Below are 22091 nucleotides of genomic sequence, written 5' to 3' on the forward strand. Positions count from 1 at the left end.
CTCCTCAAAGTGGGATCCTCAAACAAGAAGGACTAGCAGCCTTCAGGAGCTTCATAGACATGTAGAATCTTGGGTCTTACCCCAGCCTTACTGAATAAGAATTTACATTTTAACAAGAATCTCAGTTGATTTGTATGTACATTGAAATTTGAGAAGCGCTACTCTAGAATATCATAACAGTACAGTGGAAAGAGAGAACTGGGGATATTTTAAGTGCAAAACACTAACATCATCATAGCCAATACTCACTGGAGAGTCAGAAAGTACATTATATTAGTAGGCTGTTTTACAATTCAAATTGTTTTCAGACGTTTTTCTTATTCAGTTTAATCAGTATCTCTCAACATCCTCTGGGAGATAGGTATTATTCTCCTACTTTTATAAATAAATCTTGGCTTATTACTGAGGTTAGAAACTAAGTTGTTTTTGCTTTTTGTTTGTTTTTGAAACAGGGTCTTGCTCTGTCACCCAGGCTGGAATTCAGGGATGCGAACATGGCTCACTGCAGCCTTGAACTCGTGGGCTCAAGTGATTCTTCCACCTCAACCTCTCCAGTAGCTAGGACCACAGGCACACGACACCATGCCCGGCTAATTTTTAAAATTTTCTGTAGAGACGGGGTTTCATCATGTTGCCCAGGCTGGTCTCGAACTCCTGGTCTCAAGGGATCCACCCACCTCGGCCTCCCAATGTACTGGGATTACAGGTGTGAGCCACTGCACCCGGCTGAAACTAAGTTTTATTCAACTTGGTAAGACTCATACATTTTAAAAGCTAACATTTAGTATCAAAGGAAGAATCCTTAAAACAGAACTTGAATCTTAAGACAGTCTCTCGGTCAGTTAGTATATGTTTATGTGAAGAGGAAATTTACTCGCTCGTCCTGAACTTATTTAATGATGTTAAGCCTACTAAGTTGTAAATTAAGCAAGTTTGGAAATGGAAGCTGTCATGCAGTTGAGGCTAGATATATTGTTACAGTTTTTGTGATACAAATATATTTTTCATGCAATTATATACAAAGCTTTATATTCAGTGTCATGTTTCTTCAGACAACTGTTGAGGCTTACTGTCAGCTACACTATTATTCACTTACTCAAAAAACATTTCTTAAATACCAACTATAAACTGTCTAGGTTTTGGAGGTACAATATTGAGTGAGAAACAGTTTTGATCATTGAGGAGTTTATAGGCCTAGACAGAGGGCGACTAACTGCTGTGAGGAAGGGGGTAGGAGAATCTTCAAAGACAAGGTTATATCTCCTAGAGGTCTGAAAAGACCAAGTGAGAGCGGAACAGGAATAAATGAAGGAAGGGCATCCCAAATTGAGGGAATAACAGGGTCTGAGACATAAGGTTCTGAATGAACTGGAAATGTTTGGGGAGTAATGATTCATTTTGACCAGAGTTTCGGGGAAAAGGGGGGCGCATGGATTAGGAGGATGAGGAGGTAGCTTGGGAACAAACTATGGAGCCTTAGATGATATTCTATAGATCCTGAACATTTATTTTCTGTGTGTGCGTGTGTGTGTGTGTATATATGTGTGTGTGTGTATATATGTGTGTGTGTGTATATATATATAGAGTGAGATCAACAAACAGAAAATAACAGATAATAGATTTTAAGCAGGGTTGTGAGTGACCTCTAATTACGTTTAGGTTTAGGGGAAATAATTCTAGGCACAGCATGGAGGATGGCCTAGAATAGACAGAATATTCTGAAAGTACAGAGGCTGGTTTGGAGGTGGTTGTTTAAGTGTTTAAGTAGAGGAGGTGCCTGATTTGGGAGATGTTTCTGGGACAGAATCAGGACTTGTTGCTTACTTGGGTGTAGGGAAAAGGAGAAGTTAAAGATACTGATATTTTTATCTGGGGACTCTGGGCAGATGATGATACCACTAGCTGAGAGAGGACATTTAGAAAGAAGAGCAAGGTGGGATGAAGCTAAAAAGCTTGGCCCTTAACATGTTGTCATAAAAGTGCCTGTGAAATAGACAGGGAGAACAGGAACCAAAGAAGCTATGGCTTTCAGTCTCAACATGTCTTCTTATTAATGGTCCTATTAATTGCAAACGGGGAAAAGGTACCTTTACAGTGGACAAACATGGAGGACACCACCTTAACCAAATGATTAATCAATACCAAAGTGATGTTGTGTGCCTCCTGATACAATACACTGATAAGGACACAACTGCACTTATAAAGTTCTTCTATCAAAAATCCATAACCTGATTCTAATCAAGAGAAAACTTCAGAAAACCCCAAACAAAAGTACTTGGTACAAAACAACTGTCCTGTATTATTCAAAACTGTCTAATAGGACATGGCAGTGAAATGCAGTGGGTCCTGGACTGCGGGGGCTGGTGGTGAACTGAAGAGCTCCTCTTGCAGCCCATTGTCACCTCGTCAGCTCCATAGGCTGCAAAGTCCGGCCACGTCCTCGTGCCACAGCAACGCTCCCCGCCCCACCCCCGCCCCACCCCCGCCCCCTTCCCGGCCACTTTCTGCGCCTGCGTGCATTTCAAGTTCTGGCGTGACATCCGGGCACTACATGACTGGAGCGTTTGGCTCGCGGAGATGAACTTGGCGGTCTTCCTGTGAACCCGCATAAAACCGTCCGCCTACTCAGATGTGGCTGAGGGAGTGGACTGCTGCTGGTCATCTCTATCAGAGGTATCTGAAAGCTCCCTATCTGAAGAAATGTGGTTGGTAGCCTCAATCCTCACCCGATTCTATAAAATAAGAAGGCTCAAAAACGTGGCTGGGCGTGGTTCCTCACTCCGGTAATCCCGGCACTTGGGGAGGCTGAGGTGGGCAGATGGCTTGAGCTTAGGAGGTCCAGACCAGCCTGGGTAACATGGCGAAACCCCATCTCTACAAAAAATACAAAAATTAGACAGGCGTGGTGGTGTGTGCCTGTAGTCCCAGGTACTGGGGAGGCTGGGCTGGGAGGGTCACTTAAGTCCGGGAGGCAGAGGCTGCAGTGAGCCAAGATGGCGCTGATGTCTTACTTCATCCTGGGTGACAGAGCGAGACTCTGTCTTAAAACGAAACGGAAACCTTTCTGTCACTTGCACGCATTTAGTTTACATCGTACATTAGAAAGGAGGGCAAGATAGCTGCCAGTCACAGTATTAACTGCTCCAGCTTTTAGCACGAGATGAACTATACTAGGAAGTTTCAGACTCAAAGTATGCCACATTTTTCGTCAGACCTATGTAGTGTGGGAGCCTAAGAGAAAGCATATGAGACAGACACTAGAGATCCAATATATGGATTACCGACATGTTGAAAAGAAAACTCTGGGATAAAGGGAAAATAAGAAATATTTGAGGAAGAGAATAAAGTTTTCTTGAGCTCAAGAAAAATGTTTCATCTTCCTATGAAAAGGCCCTATCATGGTCAAAGGAAAATTGACAATAATTGCCCAGTACCTGAATGGGAACAATAACGTTTTAAATTTGAAAGAAAAAGAATGCCACAGATTTCCAGAAAAAAGGAAAGATTTTCCACAAAGTACATAAACAGACTTTGCCTGAGTGTCACATGATACAGGATACACGAAGCAACATATATATATTTTGAAAGAGAAGGCTGTGTGTGACTCAGTAATTCTATATCAAGTCACATGTGAAAGCCACAGAAATAATTCTTGCCTATATATGGGCCCTGAAAAAGTTTATTCACAGATGTACTATACATGACCAAAAGATTAATCAAAATAAAGACTTTCTTTTCTTTTTTCTTTTCTTTTTTTTTTTTTTGAGATGGAATCTCGTTCTGTTGCCCAGTCTGGAGTACAGTGGTACCATCTCGGCTCACTGCAACCTCTGCCTCCCGGGTTCAAGTGATCCTCTCTCCTCAGCCTCCTAAGTAGCTGGGATTACAGGCATGCACCACCACACCTGGCTAATTTTTTGAATGTTTAATAGAGATGGAGTTTCACCATGTTGGCCAGGCTGGTCTCAAACTCCTGACCTCAAGTGATCTGCCCTCCTCAGACTCTTGAGGTGTTAGGATTACAGGTGTGAGCCACTGCACCCGGCAAAATAGACTTTCGAAGTAGAAGTACATAGTACTAGTCCTGGTGGTGAGTGTAAAATTCAATTAAATTAGGAAATAAGTCTGAATAATTACTGTAAATATGGTTTAAAAACCCTGCAAATGTTGAAAACAATTTGAATATTAACCTATTTCATTTTAAAAAAATACTTTTTAATAAAAATAATTTAGTTCTCTTAAAAATTGAGATTCGTTAAAATAAATATACTAGATAATAGCAATATTTATATCACTATCACATTTTCTAAATTTGAGAATTGCCCTGTGGTTGCATTAGAGAATGGCATTGTTCTTAGAAAATACTGAAGTGCCACTGGGGAAAGGGACACACCCATATACTGTATACATATATACACATATATACATACAGATATACACATTTACACATATGTGTGTGTGTATATATATGAGAGAGAGTGTGCAAATGTGGCAGAACATTAATAACTGGTGAAGCTGGATAAAGGGCATATGGGAGTTCTTTGTACTGTTCTTGCACATCTTCTACACATTTGAAATGATTTCAAAATACAAGTTTAAAAATTTTTAAACTTTACAATTTTAAAAATATAGGGTCAAGACGTTATTGATGTTCTGGTATGAGCCATTTCCATGCAGTGGTTGGGGCAGAAGCCAGTTGAGTGAGTTTATCAAGTAAGAGATGAGAAAGTAGAGAAAATAGGACATGACTCTTGGACCCCTGGGTGGAGTGACTTCTGAAATACAAATATTTCACCTACTTTCACATTAGGTTTTACCCCTATATATTCATTCTATGCTATAATGTAACAGCACATAAATTCTTCAGGGCTACCATCATTTTAAACCAGAAAGAGTGGTAGCATCATGTAAGGAAAGAGAAGTACCAGCATCCCAAAGATGCGGTTTGTTGCTGGTGATCACAATGCTGCATTCTCTCTAGTCCCTTCCCTTGGAAAGTATTTAGTTCCTGCAAGTCTAGGCAGGATTCTTGGGTAGAGACAAAAATGACTGTTTTATTGGCTCTGGCTCTCAGTGGCTACCTCATTATACTCTTTACTCATGAAACTGAACGGAAATGATTGTGTAAGCACATTACCTGTTATTACCGATAATCACACCCACCATGGCTGCTTCTTGGCTGCCCAGCTAAATGTTAAATTTCCTGCTATGTCAGGGAGGGGAGAAAACGGGACCCAAAGAAAAACACAGGGAAGAGATAGGCTGTCAAGATAAAAATGTTTGGTGGGGCAGGGGAATTGGAAGATCTGGTCAAACGTTACAAAGTTGCAATGATGTAGGATGAATAAATTAGAGATCTAATGTACAAAATGAAGACTATAGTTAATAATATTGTATTGTATACTGGAAATTTGCTCAGAGAGTAGATTTTTGATACTTTTATCACAGAAGAAAGATGGAAGGATAACCATGTGAGATGAGATGATGGATATGTTAATTTGCTTGGCTGTAGTAATCACTTCATTGTGTATATGTATATCAAAACATCATGTTGTATACCTTAAATGTGTACAATTTTAAAAGATAGGAACATTTATGGGAACTTTAATTTGTGATTAAAGTACTTTTAAAATATATGAGGAACATTTAAATTACATATGTAATTCCAGTATCTCAGCAACATTATGATTTTCATTTGTTTGGAGTTCCTTTATTCATATGAACATATTGTTTCTAAGTTGATGAGGCAATATATATTTTATGCATTTATATATGCTAAACATTATACTACATTATTTTAGAAACACTTTTTCTTGATTTTATATTTGTATCATGAAAGTTTTAATAACTGTGTTACATCTCATTGTATTTATATATAATATATATATACTTTAATCATTTCCTTATTATTGGATGTCAATACTGTTTATTTATTTTTATTTATTTATTTTTGAGATAGGGTCTTGCTCTGTTGCCCAGGCTGGAGTGCAGTGGCGTTATCTTGGCTCACTGCAACCTCCGCCTCCTGGGTTCAAGTGATTCTCCTGCCTCAGCCTTCTAAATAACTGTTACTACAGGTATGCACCACCATGCCCTGCTCATTTTTTTTGTATTTTTAGTAGAGATGAGGTTTCACCATGTTGGCCAGGCTGCGACGCTGTTTTTTTTTTTTTTTAATGATTTTAAATAACTGCTGTAAATGTCTTCATACATGTGGATTTTTCTCCTTTTAAATTTTCATATTTCTTCAATTCCAAGGTACATATTTTTTTCTTTTAATTTATATCAGGATATATTTTAGTATAAAGATAGTAGTTTTTTTTCTTTAAAATATGTTATTAAATTAATATTGTATCTTAAAATTGAAACTGCCTTAGAATTAGAGAAATACAATAGTTCTATAATATAAATTACAAATAGAGGGTTTAATGAGTCAAATTTATGATACTTGGTAAGTATATCAGAATGTCTTCTAAAAGGATTTTATTGCTATTTTCTACAGTTTTGCTATCTTGAGATTTGACTTCTTTTGATTTTTAATAGTTTTAATAAATGCAAATCTTTTCTCATTATTATTTTAATTTAGCTATTCTACTCTTCATACGTGAAGGAGTTTGGGTATAAAAAGAACAAAAGGCAACATTTGAAGATATCTCAGAAACCATTCAAAAGGAAAAACCTTGATGATTAGTCAGTAATTTAGGAGGGAAAAAGTGAAAGGTACTGGCTCTTCCCTTTCCATGTTGTTATGTCTGTTCCCCTGCCATGCAAAATTGGACGGATCCTGTACAGTGATTTATCTATAGAATTATAGGGTTTTTGAGCTAGATAAGCCCTTAAGGATCATCTGGTTGACTCCCACATTTTATATATGATTAAGTAAAAACCCAATGACATTCAAATTGTTCAAGATTTTACAGCTAGTAAGTGCCAGGACTGAAATTTGAAACCAAGGTTCCAGACCTTTCTACCAGGCACACTGCCTTTCTGGTGCAAATTCCATTTGAGAGCTAATGACATATCTACCAATCCTTGACATTTAGGCTGGACAGTATAAGATTTAAGTTTAGGATATTATTAATTCTTACTAACTAAAGTACTCAAGAAAGTGAATGATCTCAGATTTAAGATTATAGAACTAAACATGAAAAAAATTGCCTGTATCTAAATATGTTGCACAAATGTAGAAGTGTATATCCTACATTTCCTGTAACAGGCTTATACAATGAATTCTGAGTAAGGTGCCTTAAGTCTAGTAATTCAGATTGTAGGTGATTAAGCCCTCTGGAAAACTGAATCGCCGTGATCTTAAATTTTTCTCACTGTAAATTTAGTCTCATTGCTTATTAAATATTGCTCACCTTTTCCAAACCAAATTAACATCCAAATTTTCCATCTAAAAGATGGCATATTTTATCCCATCATCTTTATTGCTGTTATTTCCAGGCATTCATAATTTTATAAAATGTTCCTACAACTGTTAACCCAAGTCACAGGCTTTATCAGTCTGGCCCTATTTAAATTGTTTCCCCAACAATTTCTAAGGTCCCAGGGTAATGCCTCAGAAATACTTAGGACTGGTCACCATCTTTTACACCTGCTTCTTTGTCTTTCTTCTGGACAGGAATGTTGACGGACACCACTCTCCTCCCCTGATGACAACTCTTGATGCATCCCTACTGTGACAAGGTTAGTCCCTCTCCAGATTTTCCATGTCTAAACTGTGGTGAAACCATACTCCTTAAAAAACATATCTTGAAGATTCCAGGAAAAGGAAATTGAAAACAGAGAATAACTTCCAACAGCCAAGAGAAGTAGATCTTTAGAGTTAACAAGTCCAAACCCAAAATATGAAACCCTGCCTAATTCCCAGCAGTCCATCCCGTGGCAGGGAGGCAGCTCAAAAGGAAACAGGTTAACTCCAGGTATCTCCTTATCTGGGAGTTCAGGTTCCATGCCCCCCAGCTTAAAGAAAGAAGTCCTCCAAATTCTCTCAAGCCTAAGTTGGGCTTTATCTTCCTGCCTGGAATTTTCCTCTTCCCAGATGTGGGGTGGTAGGAATCCTGTAGTCTAGCCACTCAACAATTGATCTGGGCTTCATAGCTTGAACAAAATAATCACAATCGAAGGCAGTATATTTTCCAAAGTCTGGCTTGCGCAGTCTTAAAATTACCTCATTGTAAGAAAAAACTGCTTTAGAGGGAAACTATGCATTGTCTAGCCCAGAGGACACCCACCCCTCTGGGTTATCTGATTCTAAAGGGGCTATTTTACAATGCTGTAAATTATTGATGACTGATATCAATGCAAAACACTTGTTTACAGACATCAAATTGTTTCCTGTCCAGTAGAGGGATAGAGGTTCAATTGACTTCTCTCTCCTGCTGTGAAAAAAGGCTCATTTTGTTTCAATTTGCGTATTCATTTCCCTATTTCACATCTATAACTGTGTCTGTTCTTTGTATTCTCCTTTGAACTGGCTGATACCTTAGCATTTTCCTTATTAATGAGTTAAATAAAATCCTTAATACGTGTTCGTATGTGTTGTATAGGAGAGTCACGATTTTACCATTAAAAAAATTATCTTTAACGCCATGTATGAGACCCTGAAGTATGGTTAGTTTTTGCTACATCAAGTTTAGTTTAGTTCTTCATTACATTTTACCATCAGCATAAGGAAAAGAGGTGATCAAGTATGTGCCCCCCTGCACCATAATATTTGGAGTTTGTGTGTGTGTGTGTGTGTGTGTGTGTGTATGTGTGTGTGTTTTTTTTTTCGAGACAGAGTCTCACTTTGTCCCCCAGGCTGGAGTGCAGTGGTACCATCTCGGCTCACTGCAACGTCCGCATCCTGGGTTCAAGCAGTTCTCCTTCCTCAGCCTCCTGTGTAGCTGAAATTACAGGCGTGCGCCACCATGCCAAGCTAATTTTTGTATTTTTAGTAGAGACAGGGCTTCACCATGTTGGCCAGGCTGGTCTTGAACTCCTGACCTCAAGTGATCCGCCCGCCTCGGCCTCCCAAAGTGCTGGGATTATAGACTTGAGCCACTGTGCCTGGCCCCACTATAATATTTGTATACACACAAAATACACATGCATGTACACACAGTTCCCCAAAATAAGCAGAGAACAGTCTAAAATCCACATGAAAGAAGAAAATACTCTGATGCAATAGAGGCACAGTTCTGGTGATCCATCAAGCAGAACATGTGTTATCTCAGCTTGAAGGGTCTGCATTGAGTTGCTTCCTCATATCCAGGAATTCTACAAGAATGTAGAATTTTCATCTGTATCAGGGTTTCTCAGGCTCAGCACAATTAACATTTTGGATCAGAAAATTCTTTGTTTTCGGAGCTGTCCTGTGCATTGTAGGATGTTTAACAGCATGTCTGGCCTCACTCCAGACGTTGCCACATGTCACTGGGGTCAAAAGTCCTTACCAGTTGAGAACCACTGATCTGTTTTATTAAAGGTCCTCCAAGATAGCTCCTTCCAGAGTAAAGGGAGGATCTCCCTAAGGATAAGTGAATTTATTTAACCAATACATATTAGCATGGATGGGTCTCAGTGATAATGTCGAGTGAACACAGCTAAATTACAGAATGCTTTCTGCAGCATGATACTATTTGTATAAATCTTAAAATCACAAAAACTTGTATATTGCTTATAGAAACATATATATGAAATAAAATCATAAAACCATCAACATAGAGAATACATATCAATTTAATGAGTATGGCTGCCTCTGAGAAAAGAGGGAAGGAATTAGATTAAGATTACAAAAGAATATTCAACTGTGTTTATAATGTTTTGCTTTTTTAAGAGATATAAAACAAGTACCACCCAATGTTGTCATTTTTTCATTCCAGCAAATACATATATGAATATTATGTTACTCTACAAACTTTACTGTAAATTTGAAAGAAATCCATAATAAGATATGAAAAATGCAGCTTAAATTTCAAATAATGTTCTTCAAAGCTGTTGTCATTAATTTTCCAATCATCTACTGCTTTATATTATTCATACTGCTGCTTGCCTCCATGAATATAGGTAGCTGTGAACTGGCAGTGTTTCATAGAGCAATTTCCTGGCTCCAACTCTAACAGACAGCCATAGTATTAATGCTCTCACCCTGTATTTGTGGAGTGCTTTATCTTTTCCCAGTATTCTTACATCTGTCTTCTCTTTTTATACACACAATTTCTCTCACCATCAGTCTTAGTGTCAGCTGTATTTGCCATGTATTAATAAATGTATTAAAAAGACTTCTACAAATGCTTTTTCTTTGGCAGCTACCTGAGTTTAGGTTACCCTAGATACCAACCCTGGGAGACTGGATTCTAGTGCAAGCAGTTTATTTAGGAGGTGATCCTACAGAGCTCTGGTAGGGGAAATGTGACAAGGAAGGGAAGAAGGCTAATAAACAGCACATCACAGAGCAGGTTACAGTTGAGGGCAATTGAAGCTCAGAATTGCCCGTTTGTTTATACATTATGTGGTTTTCATATTATGGCAGTATTGAGTAGTGGTGACAGAGGCCTGAAAAGTCAGAAATAATTTGCTATATGGCCCTTTACAAGAAAAGTTTCTGGATCTCTTCTTTATACCATAAAACTGGAAGAAAAGTTGATATTTTCAAGTGTTTTGAGAGCTTCCAGTATGAGCACATGTGTAAGAAGGAAAATGTCAATTATTACTCATAAAAATTCCATTTTTATGAAGTGGGTTAGGGAAAAAATTGAATTAAGAAGAAAAGCCTTTTTCCATAAAAACAAACATTGGCAATTTGCGCTAAAAAATACATACAGATTCAAGAAGAAATTTGGGACAGTTACATCTCTACTGTGGAATGAATTGTAAACTTCTAGTTTAGACATAGAAGATAGTAATCATTTATTGTGTCAAATCCCAACTGATTAAAAATTATGGTGATAAAGGTCTAAGACTGTGTTTAGGCTTAGTGAAAGAGAGGGCCGTAATTGATAAGCAGTGTCTGAAGTGAGCACAGGAAGGGATAGTGGTGGTCAATATTGAATGCAAAAAATAAGCACAGCTATCTGCCACAAGATGGGAGGAGAAAAAACCAAGAGAGGAAAGGGGACAGTTAGGCTTCCTGCGATCTCAGAAACCTAACAAGGGCTGATAAAAGGCTATTTATACACCAAGCAGGAAAAAACCCTATTATTAACATCTTGCATTAGTGTGGTACATCTGTTAAAAATTAATGAACTAATATTGTACATTATTATTAAATAAACTCTGTAGTTTACCTTAAGGTTCACTCTTTGTGTTGTACAGTTCTGTGGGTTTTGATAAATGCATAACATCATGTATCCACCATGATAGTATCATATGGAATAGTTTTGCCACACTAAAATTTTCCTGTACTTTACCTATTTATAGCTTTCTTTCCACCCACCCCCATCCCAATCCCCTGGCAACCACTGAACTTTTGACTGTCTCCATAATTTTGCCTTTTCCAGAATGTCATGTAGTTGGAATCGTACAGTAGGTAGCCTTTTCAGACTGACTTTTTTTTCACTTAGGAATATGCTTTTAAGTTTCCTTTGTGTCTTTTTACATCTTAGTAGTTCTTTTTTTTTTTTCGGTCACTGAATAATATGCCATTATATGGATGTACTAAATTTTGTTTATTCACCTGTTGAAAGAAATGTTGTTTCCAGTTTTGGGCAGTTAAACTATTTCTTTTTGTGTGTATTTTGGTAGCTTGTATCTTTCAGGGAATTTGTGTGTTTCATCTAAGTTATCAAATTTGTGGGCATAGAGTTATTTATAATATTCCTTTATTATCCTTTTAATGTTTATGAGATCAGCAGTGATGTCCCCTTTCATTTCTGATATTAGTAATTTGTGTCTTTTTTTTGTCTTGATTAGCCAGCGTAGATGTTTATCAATTTTATTGATCTTTTCTAAGAAGCAGCTTTTGGTTTTGTTGATATTCTTTATTGTTTTCCTGTTTTCAGTTTCATTGATTTGTACTATAGTTTCTGCTACTTCTTGCCTTCGGTTTATATTGCTCTTCTCTAGTTTCCTAAGGTGGAAACTTAGATTGCTGGTTAGATCTTTTTTCTTTTCTAATAATATGCATTCACGGCTATAAATTTCTCTCTAACCACTACTTTTGCTGCATCCAACAAGTTTTGATAAGTTGTATTTTCATTTTCATTTAGTTCAAAATATTTAAAATTTTTCTTGATACTTGACACATATATTTAGAAGTATGCTTAATATTCAAATATTTTGAAAATTTTCAGCTGTCTTTCTGTTATTGATTTCCAACTTAATTCCATTGTGATCTGAGAGCAAACTTTGTGTGATTCTTTTTTAAGTTTGTTAGGATGTTTTATGGCCCAGAATGCATGTTCTGAATGTTGGAAGCTGAATGTTCCATGTGAGCTTGAGAAGAATTTGTATTCTGCTTTGTTGGATGAAGTTTTCTAAATCTACAGATGTCAATTAGATCCAGTTAATTGATGGTGTTCTTCAGTTCAACGATGCCTTACTGATTTTCTGCCCACTATATCTGTCAATTAGTGATAGAGAAGTTTTGAAGTTTCCAACTATAATAATAGATTTGTCTATTTCTCCTTGAAGTTCTATCAGTTTTGCCTCACATATTTTGATGATTTGTTGTTAGGCACATACATGTTAAGGATTGCTATGTCTTCTTGGAGAACTGGCCCCTGTATCATTGTGTCATACCCTTCCTTATCCCTGATAATTTTCTGGTCTGCTTTGTCTGAAATTGGTATTGCTACTATAGCTTTCATTTGATTTGTGTTATCATGGTATATCTTTATCCCTTTTAATATAACTGTGTGTTTATATACATAGTGGGCTTTTTAAAATATAATAGAAATTATATAGTTGGGTCTTGTTTTTTCTATGCACTCTAACAAGTCTCTGCCTTTTAATTGGTGATTTAAGCTATTCACATTGAAAGTGAGTATTGATATAGTTGGATTAGTATCTACAATGCTTGTAACCATTTTCTATTTGTTGCACTTTTTCTTTGTTTCGTTTTTATCGCCCCTCCTACCCCCATTTTCCTGCCTTCTCTGGTTTTAACTGAGCATTTTATATGAACCCATTTTCTCTCTTCTCTTAGCATATCAATGATACTTCTTTGAAAAAATGTTTTAGTGTTTGTCTTAGAGTTTGCAATATATATTTACAACTAATCTAAATACACTTTCAAATAATACCATAATGCTTCACAGGTAATGTGGATACCTTATAACAAAGCATTTCCAACTACTTTCTTCCATTCCTTGTACCATTGCTGTCATTCATTTCACTCATCCATAGCTATAACTACCCAATACATTGTTGCTATTACTCTTACTTTGAACAGTTATTTATTAGATCAATTTAAAATTTGAAAAATGAAAGATCTTATTTTAACCTTGTTGATTCCCTGCTAATGTTCTTCCTTCCTTTCTTTCTTGCAGATCAGATCTGAATTTCTGACCTATATCAATTTCCTTCTCTCTGAGGAACTTATTTGAATATTTCTTGCAAGGCAAGTCTACTGGCAACAAATTACCTCAGTTTTTGTCTGAGAAAGTCTTTTTTTCCTCCTTCACTTTAGAAGGATAACTTCACTGGATGAAGAATTTTAAGCTTGTGTTTTTCTTTTATTTTCTTTCAACACTTTCAGTATTTCACTTTATTCTCTTCTTGCTTGCATGGTCCCTGATGAGAAGTCTGATATAATTCTTATCCTTGTTGCTCTATAGGTAATGCTTCCCCCAACTCTCTCATTTCTTTCAAGATTTTCTCTTTGCTTTTGATTTTCTGCAGTTTGAATATGAAATGCCTAGATGTCAATTTTTTGGATCTGTCTTGCTTGGTGTTCTCTAATCTTCCTGGATCTGTGTTTTGATGTGTTTCAATAATTTCAGAAAATTCTGAGCTATTATTACTTCAAATATTTCTTCTGTTCTTCTTTTTCTTTTCCTTTTAGTATTCCCATTATGTATATATTACACCTTTTGTAATGATTACATAGTTCTTGGATATTTCGTTATTTTTCCCATTCTTTTTTTCTCTTTGCCTTCCAGTTTGGAAAGTTTCTGTTGACCTGTTGCCAAGCTCATTAATTCTTTCCCCAGACATTTCCAACCTGCTGATGAGCCTTTAAATACATTCTTCATTTCTGTCACAATGTTTTTTTATTTCTAGCATTTCCTTTTGATTCTTTCTTAGGGTTTTCATCTCATGCTTACATTACCCACCTGTGCCTTCATGCTGTCTGTTTTTTCCGCTGGGGCTTCTTATTAGTCTGTTCTCACACTGCTATCAAAGACATACCTGAGACTGGGTAATTTATAAAGGAAAGAGATTAATGGACTCACAGTTCCATGTGGCTGGGGAGGCCTCACAATCAAGGCAGAAGACAAAGGAACACCAAAGGGACTTCTTACATGGCGGCAGGCAAGAGAGGGAGCTTGTGCAGGGGAACGCCTCTTTATAAAACCATAAGATCTCGTGAGACTTATTCACTATCACAAGAACAGCATGAGAAAGGCCCGCCCCCATGATTCAGTTACCTCCCACTGGGTCCCTCCTATGACACATGGGAATTGTGGGAGCTACAATTCAAGATGAGATTTGGGTGGGGACACAGCCAAACCACATCAGGCTTGTTCTGTTTTGACTACTTGGAGTACTACAATTCAATTCTGGCATTAATGACCTAGAGTTAGTACCAAATTCCACAAGTTAATGGCTCAGTCCTCCACAAGACTGCTGCTTATTCCGGATGCCAGCCACAAGTGCAGTCCCCAGTCCCCAGGCTCCCTGCACTTCTGACTGATTATAAATTTGGGAGTTCCCATAACTACCTCAGTTTTGATAATTCGATATGGCTCAGAACTCACTGAAAGCACACTATGTGTAAAACTCCACATGTAGAGTTTTATTATAAAGTGTACACTTAGGACAAGATCTGGAAGGACTCTGGATGCAAAATTTTCATACTCTCTTCCCAAAGAATCTGAGTGTGTCATACTCCCCGTACACCAGTATGTTCACCAACCAGAAAACTCCACTGAGTTTCAGTTTCCACAGTTTTTATGTGGAATATGATTACATAGGCATGATTGAATATGCAGTTGGCCACATAATTGAGCTCAGTCTCCAACTCTCTTTTCCATGCAGGTAAAACTGGCCCAAAGTTCCAACCTTCTAACCATGTGTTTGGTATTTCTGGTGTCTGTCTCCCATCCTGAAGCTAATTAGGAGTCTGTCATGAGTCACCTCATTAGCAAAACAAATAATTTCTGTCTCTCAGGAAATTCCCAGGATTTTTGAAGTTGTCAGGAACTAAGATCAAAGGCCAGATAAGCTTTTTTTTTTTTTTTTTTTAAAGACAGGGTCTTGCTCTGTTGCCCAGGCTGGAGCACAGTAAGGCAATCTTGGCTCACTGCAACCTCCACCTCTTGGGCTCAAGCAATCCTCCCACCTAAGCCTCCCAAGTAGCTGGGACTATGGGTACATACCACTATGCCTGGCTAATCATTTATTTTTTTGTAAAGATGTGGTCTCACTATGTTGCCCAGGCTGATCTCAAACTCCTGGGCCCAAGTGATCCTCCTGCCTCAGCCTCCCAAAGTGCTGGGATTACAGGTGTGAGCTATCATGCCTGGCCAAATTCTTTATTATACCACAGAGCCCTTAATGTATCAATAATAGTTGTTTAAGTTTCTTATCTGATAATTCCAAAATCTGAATATATCTGAGTCAGATACTGATGTTTGTTTTGTCTCTTCAGACTTTTTTTCCTTCCCTTAGCATATCTCATAATTTTTTTTGTTGGAAGTGATCATACTATATCTGGTAATATAAACTGAGTTAATTGGGCTTTTAGTGTAAGGCTTTATGTTGATCTGGCTAGGAGCTAGGCTATGTTTAATGTTAATTGTAACACGTATGTGCCAGAGGCTCCAGTTTTCTATAGTTTCCTTTTATTCCCTGCTTCCATGGTGCCTTTAGGTTCCCCTAAGAACTCTTTCTTAAATAGATTATGTCTTTCAGCTCTCTCAGTTGTAATCCACTGTTTTTATACTGGAGCCTTGCTGATATGGTGGTAAGACTTTAAGGAGGGGGGAAGGATTCTATAATCTTATAATTAAATCTCAGTTATTTTTAGTGGGCTTGAGTCCCTGAGCTGTGACCTTCAGCGTTTCTCAGCCTTTTTTTTCCTTATCATTATGTGAGACAGGAAGGCTAGAGGGAACTAGCATTGTCTAGTTGCCCTTCTTCTTGGTCACATAAGACTCTGGTAATTTCCCTTGATGTAACTCTTGCGACAGAGAGCAGAAAACTCTGGGCTTATTTCAAAACGGCACTTCTTCTTTCCTCTTGCTGAAAGCAAAGGAGGTATCTCTCCCATATGATTTTTACTTTTGGTGGGGCACCTAGTGGTAAATCTCACAAAAGTGTGGAGCCTCCTAAAACTGGGCCATCAGGAGTTTTTAAATCTCAAGTTAGTCTGCACTCAGCCTTCAGCAGTTTATCAATTACCATTTAAGTGTTCCTACCAGTTACTGGCTCCAGAAGCCTCTGCTCTCGGTAAACTGTAATTCTTTGTATTTACACATCTCTACAGTTTTGGGGGTGGCAGTTTGTCCTGTGACTTCAGTTATCTGGTAGATCTAAGAAAAGCTGTTGATTGCTAGCTTGTTCAGCATTTTTCTTGTTGTGAGAACAGGAATGTTGACTTCTAAGCTCTTTGCATATCAGAGCTAATCAGGAAGCATGACCGGTATACACCTAGAGGAAGGGTGCTTAAATCTAAGTGGAATTAGCCTATCTCTGGTTCATGGTAATCATGAATATTGATTACGGCCAGACGCCACTGATTCTTCCATTAAACCAACTTTTCTGCTAGAATTGCAGTCTATGAATATAATATTTTGTTGAGTAGTTAGTAAAATTAAATGCAGTTTTCGAAAGGGGAATCTTTTAGGGAGATATGGCCTTATGGTTTGAACCAGATTTTATTTCCACTGTATCAAATCCCAGTGGCCTTCTCAGTGGCAGAATGGGTTTCTCACAAATTCTCTGCATTGTAGTTGTTAATTCTTAAGTGAAGTTACTCTGGAATGTGCTTTCTTTGGCTTATAAGCAGACCTGCTCTCCACCTTATGAGTTTCCAACTGTTTGCCCTTGAATTAGACACATGTTGGTAGATTGTAGCCTAAGGCCTACTACTTGCTAGTACTTGATAAAATCTTCTCCTTAGGATGAATGGGCAGTGGACTAAAGACAATTATTACAACTTTTTAATCAAAGTGGCTGAATCCATAACTATATCTTTCTAAATTAAGCCTGTTTTGTTATGAACTGTCTCTAGATTACCATTGGCATTGTTGTTGGTCGGATGATTTGGAGAAAATAAAAGAACATCATGATTTTTATTTTTCTTCTTCCTATAATCCAGTGATTCTCAACTAGGGGCAATTTTACTGCTGCAGGGACATTTGGCAATGTCTGGAGACATTTCTAATTGTCACACCTAGAGAAGTGATTGTTATTGGTGTCTTGTGGGTAGAGGCCAGGGATGCTGCTAAACATCCTACAACACACAGGACAGTTCCCGCAACAAAGAATTATCCACAAAAAGTTACCTGGCCCAAACTGTCAATAGAGCTGAGGTAAAGAAGCCCTGCTAGAATCTGAGAAATTAGCCACCGTGGCTTCTTTGTCTATACTAGGATCCTAATGATCTCATTATTTTTATCTCTTTATTAATTTTTGTATTACAAAGATAATGTTTTTTCTCTGGACTATTTTCTCATTTGACCAAAGAAGTTAGTCTTGAAATCCTGCCCCACAAAGCTTACAGGTCAATAATTCACAGTATAATCTCCTTATTGGAGTGGAGGCCTATGGGTGCTGGAGTCCTAAGAGTTAAACACCGTTGCACAATTATAGTGTGTTTAGTGTGCAGCTTATACAAACAAAAATATTATCTGTACCTTTAATTTGTAGTTTACTTGTGTTATAGTAATAATACAGAGCAAATCTTGTATTATAGTAATAATACAAGGAAGCTACAAATTAAAGGTACAGATAAAATTTTGAAAATAGCCTTAGTAGAAGAATGAGAACCAGCCTCTTTTGACCTGCCGAGCTTCACATATGGTTTACAGATGTTCTCCCATTTCATCCTCATAACAGCCTCACCAGACAACCTTGTTCTTGTCAAATAAAAAGTCAAGAAGAGAACAGAATGATACTTTGAAGATAGTTTTATCCTCTTCCTATTAATAAGTCAAATGTGTGCCTTGTATAAATTTACAACCTACACAATGTCTACAGAGAAATATAAAAATCACTCATTATTATACTATCAGAGATAACTGTTTAGTGTATTTCTTTGCTACTTAGTTTTTTTGCATGTAAATGCATTTTAAATGTAATTACATTTATTCGGTGTACATCACTTTTATCTTTTCCCCTCCCCTCAATATCATTTCATGGGCATTTTAGGAGGTCAGTTGATATTTTCTTTCTTTTTCAGATTTGATAAGCTAATTTTTTTTTTATTTCAATAGATTTTTGGGGAACAGATGGTGGTTGGTTACATGAGTAAGTTCTTTAGTGGTGATTTCTGAGATTTTGGTGTACCCATTACCCAAGCAGCATACACTTGAGTTGATATTTGATATTTTCTAAAGTATGATATTTAATGATTTTAAATACTTCGTCATATGACTACTTCATATGTTTAATCATTCCCCTTGATAAGTAGCAACATTTTTCTGTACGAAAGAAACAAACCAAAAAACAAACAAAAGAGAAGAAAAGTTCCTGAAACACACTGGTATATCGAAACAACAAAATTCAACAACAAAAACAAAAAGTCCCACCAGCTATGTGATAAACAAACCACAAATCTTTGACTTCTCATCATACTTAAAAATACTGGGCTTTGTAAATATCCATTAAATTACATACAAATCCGTGTATGCAGATATTGATATTTTTCACTGTGCTCAGAAAATCTGATTGTTGTAGTGTCTGCTTCTAAAAACGGGTAAGATATAATAGTGTTTCATATTTAAGATAAATAGTATAGCTTAGAAGTGGAAGCCTGTTTCGGGGGTGGTTGATTTTCTTTTTAAGTACAAAAATAGTAATTTTAGTATCAATCCCAGGAGTTCCAAGCTTATATAAAATAAAATAATTGTTATTTATATCTATACTGGTATATATAGGATATATGTTATATAATACAGTTGACCCTTGAACAACATGAGTGTTAGGAATACTGACTCCCACACAGCTGAAAATCTGTGTAACTTTTGACTCACCCCAAATTTATCTAATATCCTACTGTTGACTGGAAGCCTAACTGGTAACAAACAGTTGGTTAACACATATTTTGCATGTTGTATGTATTATACACTGTATTCTTACAATAAAGTAAGCTAGAAAAAAGAAAATCATAAGGAAGAAAAAATATATTTACCATTCATTATGTGGAAGTGGCTCATGATAAAGGTCTTCATCCTCACTGTCTTTGTGTTAAGTAGGCAAAGGAAAAGGAGGAAGAGGATAGGTTGATCTTGCTGTCTTAGGGTGGCAGAGGCAGGAGGAAATCTGCATAAAAGCGGACCTGCATAGCAACTCATGTTCTTCAAGTGTCCACTGCATATAGTTATGTAGTATTGCAGTTATATCCAGACATAATAGGCAAGACATGAGACATAAAATATAGTATTAATTTTGGAAGTCATCTAAATCATGCTCTGAGGGAAGGTACAAGGCTACTAGAGGCAAAGGGCCTTGCTCAGTCAGGGTGTGGCATAACTGGAAGCCCAAATGCCAGACTTTGTCCTCTGCTTAGCCTCAACCAGAGGTCAGATGTCTTTTGTTGCCAGATGTTGATAAACACAGAGAGGCAAGCTCTTCAGTTACCTTATCACCACCTTACTAATACATGTGACTGCAAAACATTGTCTTCATTTAAGTCAGAATATAAAGGAAAAGCCCCTAATGAATATGATTTCATGAGCTTTGGACATAAAAACTCACTTGGTAGCACATTATAATTTTAAATCACATTTAATTCCCTGCCAGCCAGGAAATAATTCCATGGGAAGTCAATCAATGAAAGTTAACAAGATCATTACTAGCAAAAAAGGTAATATTTTTCATTTTCAAAAAGTAAAGGGTTGGGTTGGATGAGAAGTAGATATAGGAGACAGAGCAGCATTCTCAGGTGTTGTTCATGCCCCTGCCATTGTTTTAATTGTGGCCGCAATATTGTTTCTCATGGCTGATGGTTGACTTTGGTGAGTAGAAGTAGGTAGTAGCTAAGAATGATCATGAAAAAATAGAACATTTTCTTTAAAAAGGAAAAATTACCTAATGGTATATCAGTTTTGTATTTACAATCACCATAGTACATTTAGGTTATTGGTATTCTTTTACCCGGAAAGGCTGGGGAAAAGTGGAGTGGCAAAGAGAAATAAAGAAGTATTAATTGGAAACCACCTCAAACATGAAAAAAATAGCTTTTATTTATTTCATTCTGCATCTGCTAGTCTCTGGGCAATCTAAAAAAACAGTCATCAGAATTATAGCCACATGGTGATTTTTTTTCTTCTCTAGAATTACAAGAAAATTGGCTCCCACACTGTGGAACTAAAAAGAGGGGCTATAGGGTGCTGCTTCTCTCTCTTGACATTTTACTTGGTTTTCAAAGGAATTCGTGACTAAGAATCTCATGAAATCTAAATGCGGTCACTGATGGAAATTTAGGTTTTCACAAAGAGCGCAGAAAGAAATTTACATGGAAAAAAAAAAGAAAAAATTTGCTCTGGCAAATGGGTAAGGTAAGGATGTGTGTGTGTGTGGTGTATGTATGTACACATCACATACATATATCAGTGAGTATGTATATCTCAATGATTTTCATTTGCTAGGTCTAATAATACATTTAATTTTTAAAATATGAGTTTTTTTCAGCAGTTGTATAAAAATAATTACTTAATTATTGTTTTTCTTTTTCAGCAAGCTTATGAACTTTGGACATATTGAGATTATGTAAGTCCTTGGACAGCATTAATATAATATTATCTAATTTGTATTAAAAGTGTTTACCCATTTTGTTCATTAAGTATAAATATTTGGAAAGATGATAGATTTTAAGCCATATATGGAGCGAACTGACACGTTCATCCACAAAAGTCACATCCAGTTATGAAAAATGAGAAGATTGCGGTGTCACTTTCAGTAGTACTTCTTTTTGTTTGTTTATTACTTTATTCATCAGCACATCCAGGAGAGCTTAATAACTGGCTCTCCTAAAATAAAAACCCTAGTTGGTACTCCCACCATGGCCAATTTTAAGGACAAGGAACACTAAGTTACAAGGAAATGACAATAATCAGTTCTCATTAGATGGTAAGGACAGGCATGAACACTGTGCTACAGCTAACCAGAAGAAAAAGGAATGTTACGGAACTTAAACTGCTTAGAATGTTGATATAATAAAGGGGGATGAGGACAGAAGAAGCACTGAGGCTCGTGAGCCAGGCAGAAGTCAGAGTGGGAGGAGCCTTGAGGTCTCTCCAGGAGATTCAGGGACCATAGGATTTGGTAGTGATTCAGGTACGAAATGATCATGGCCCTCATCATTGTAATGACCGTAGTATTTTGAAGGAATTCAAAAAACAGATGATGGACATGTCCCTAATCGTGATAGTGCCCATGGGATTTTGTAGCTATAGAGTGAAAAGATGACAGTGACCATATCCAGGGTAATGTCTGTGGGAATTTGTGAATATCCAGGTAAGAAATGAGTGTTTCTACTTAAGAAGTGAACATGGGATACTGAAGTTATAAAGGTAAGAAATGATGATAAACCTAACTGGGGGTGAGCATGGTGTTTTCTAGATATCCAGATAAGAGAGGATGATGGCCCTAACTCAAGTACCAAAATTGGATTTCCTCAGGTAAGCACATAGGAGCTGAAGATGTTTCTTACCATGTTAGTGAAACATGGCATTTTGTGCTATTCCAGACATGATGGCGAACCTAACCACAAAATG

The 22091-nt window shown here is 37.1% G+C and overlaps 1 long non-coding RNA gene across 1 annotated transcript; it reads left to right on the forward strand.

The window, feature by feature from the left end:
* Positions 1-2516: 2516 nt before the first annotated feature.
* LOC123571197 (uncharacterized) lies at positions 2517-20870 on the forward strand. The gene is made up of 4 exons (XR_006695373.2): positions 2517-2673; positions 6587-6720; positions 7625-7689; positions 20116-20870. It is a non-coding gene; the product is annotated as an uncharacterized lncRNA (long non-coding RNA).
* Positions 20871-22091: the final 1221 nt, after the last annotated feature.

This window comes from Macaca fascicularis, chromosome X (genome assembly GCF_037993035.2).
Source record: "Macaca fascicularis isolate 582-1 chromosome X, T2T-MFA8v1.1".
NCBI lineage: Eukaryota > Metazoa > Chordata > Mammalia > Primates > Cercopithecidae > Macaca > Macaca fascicularis.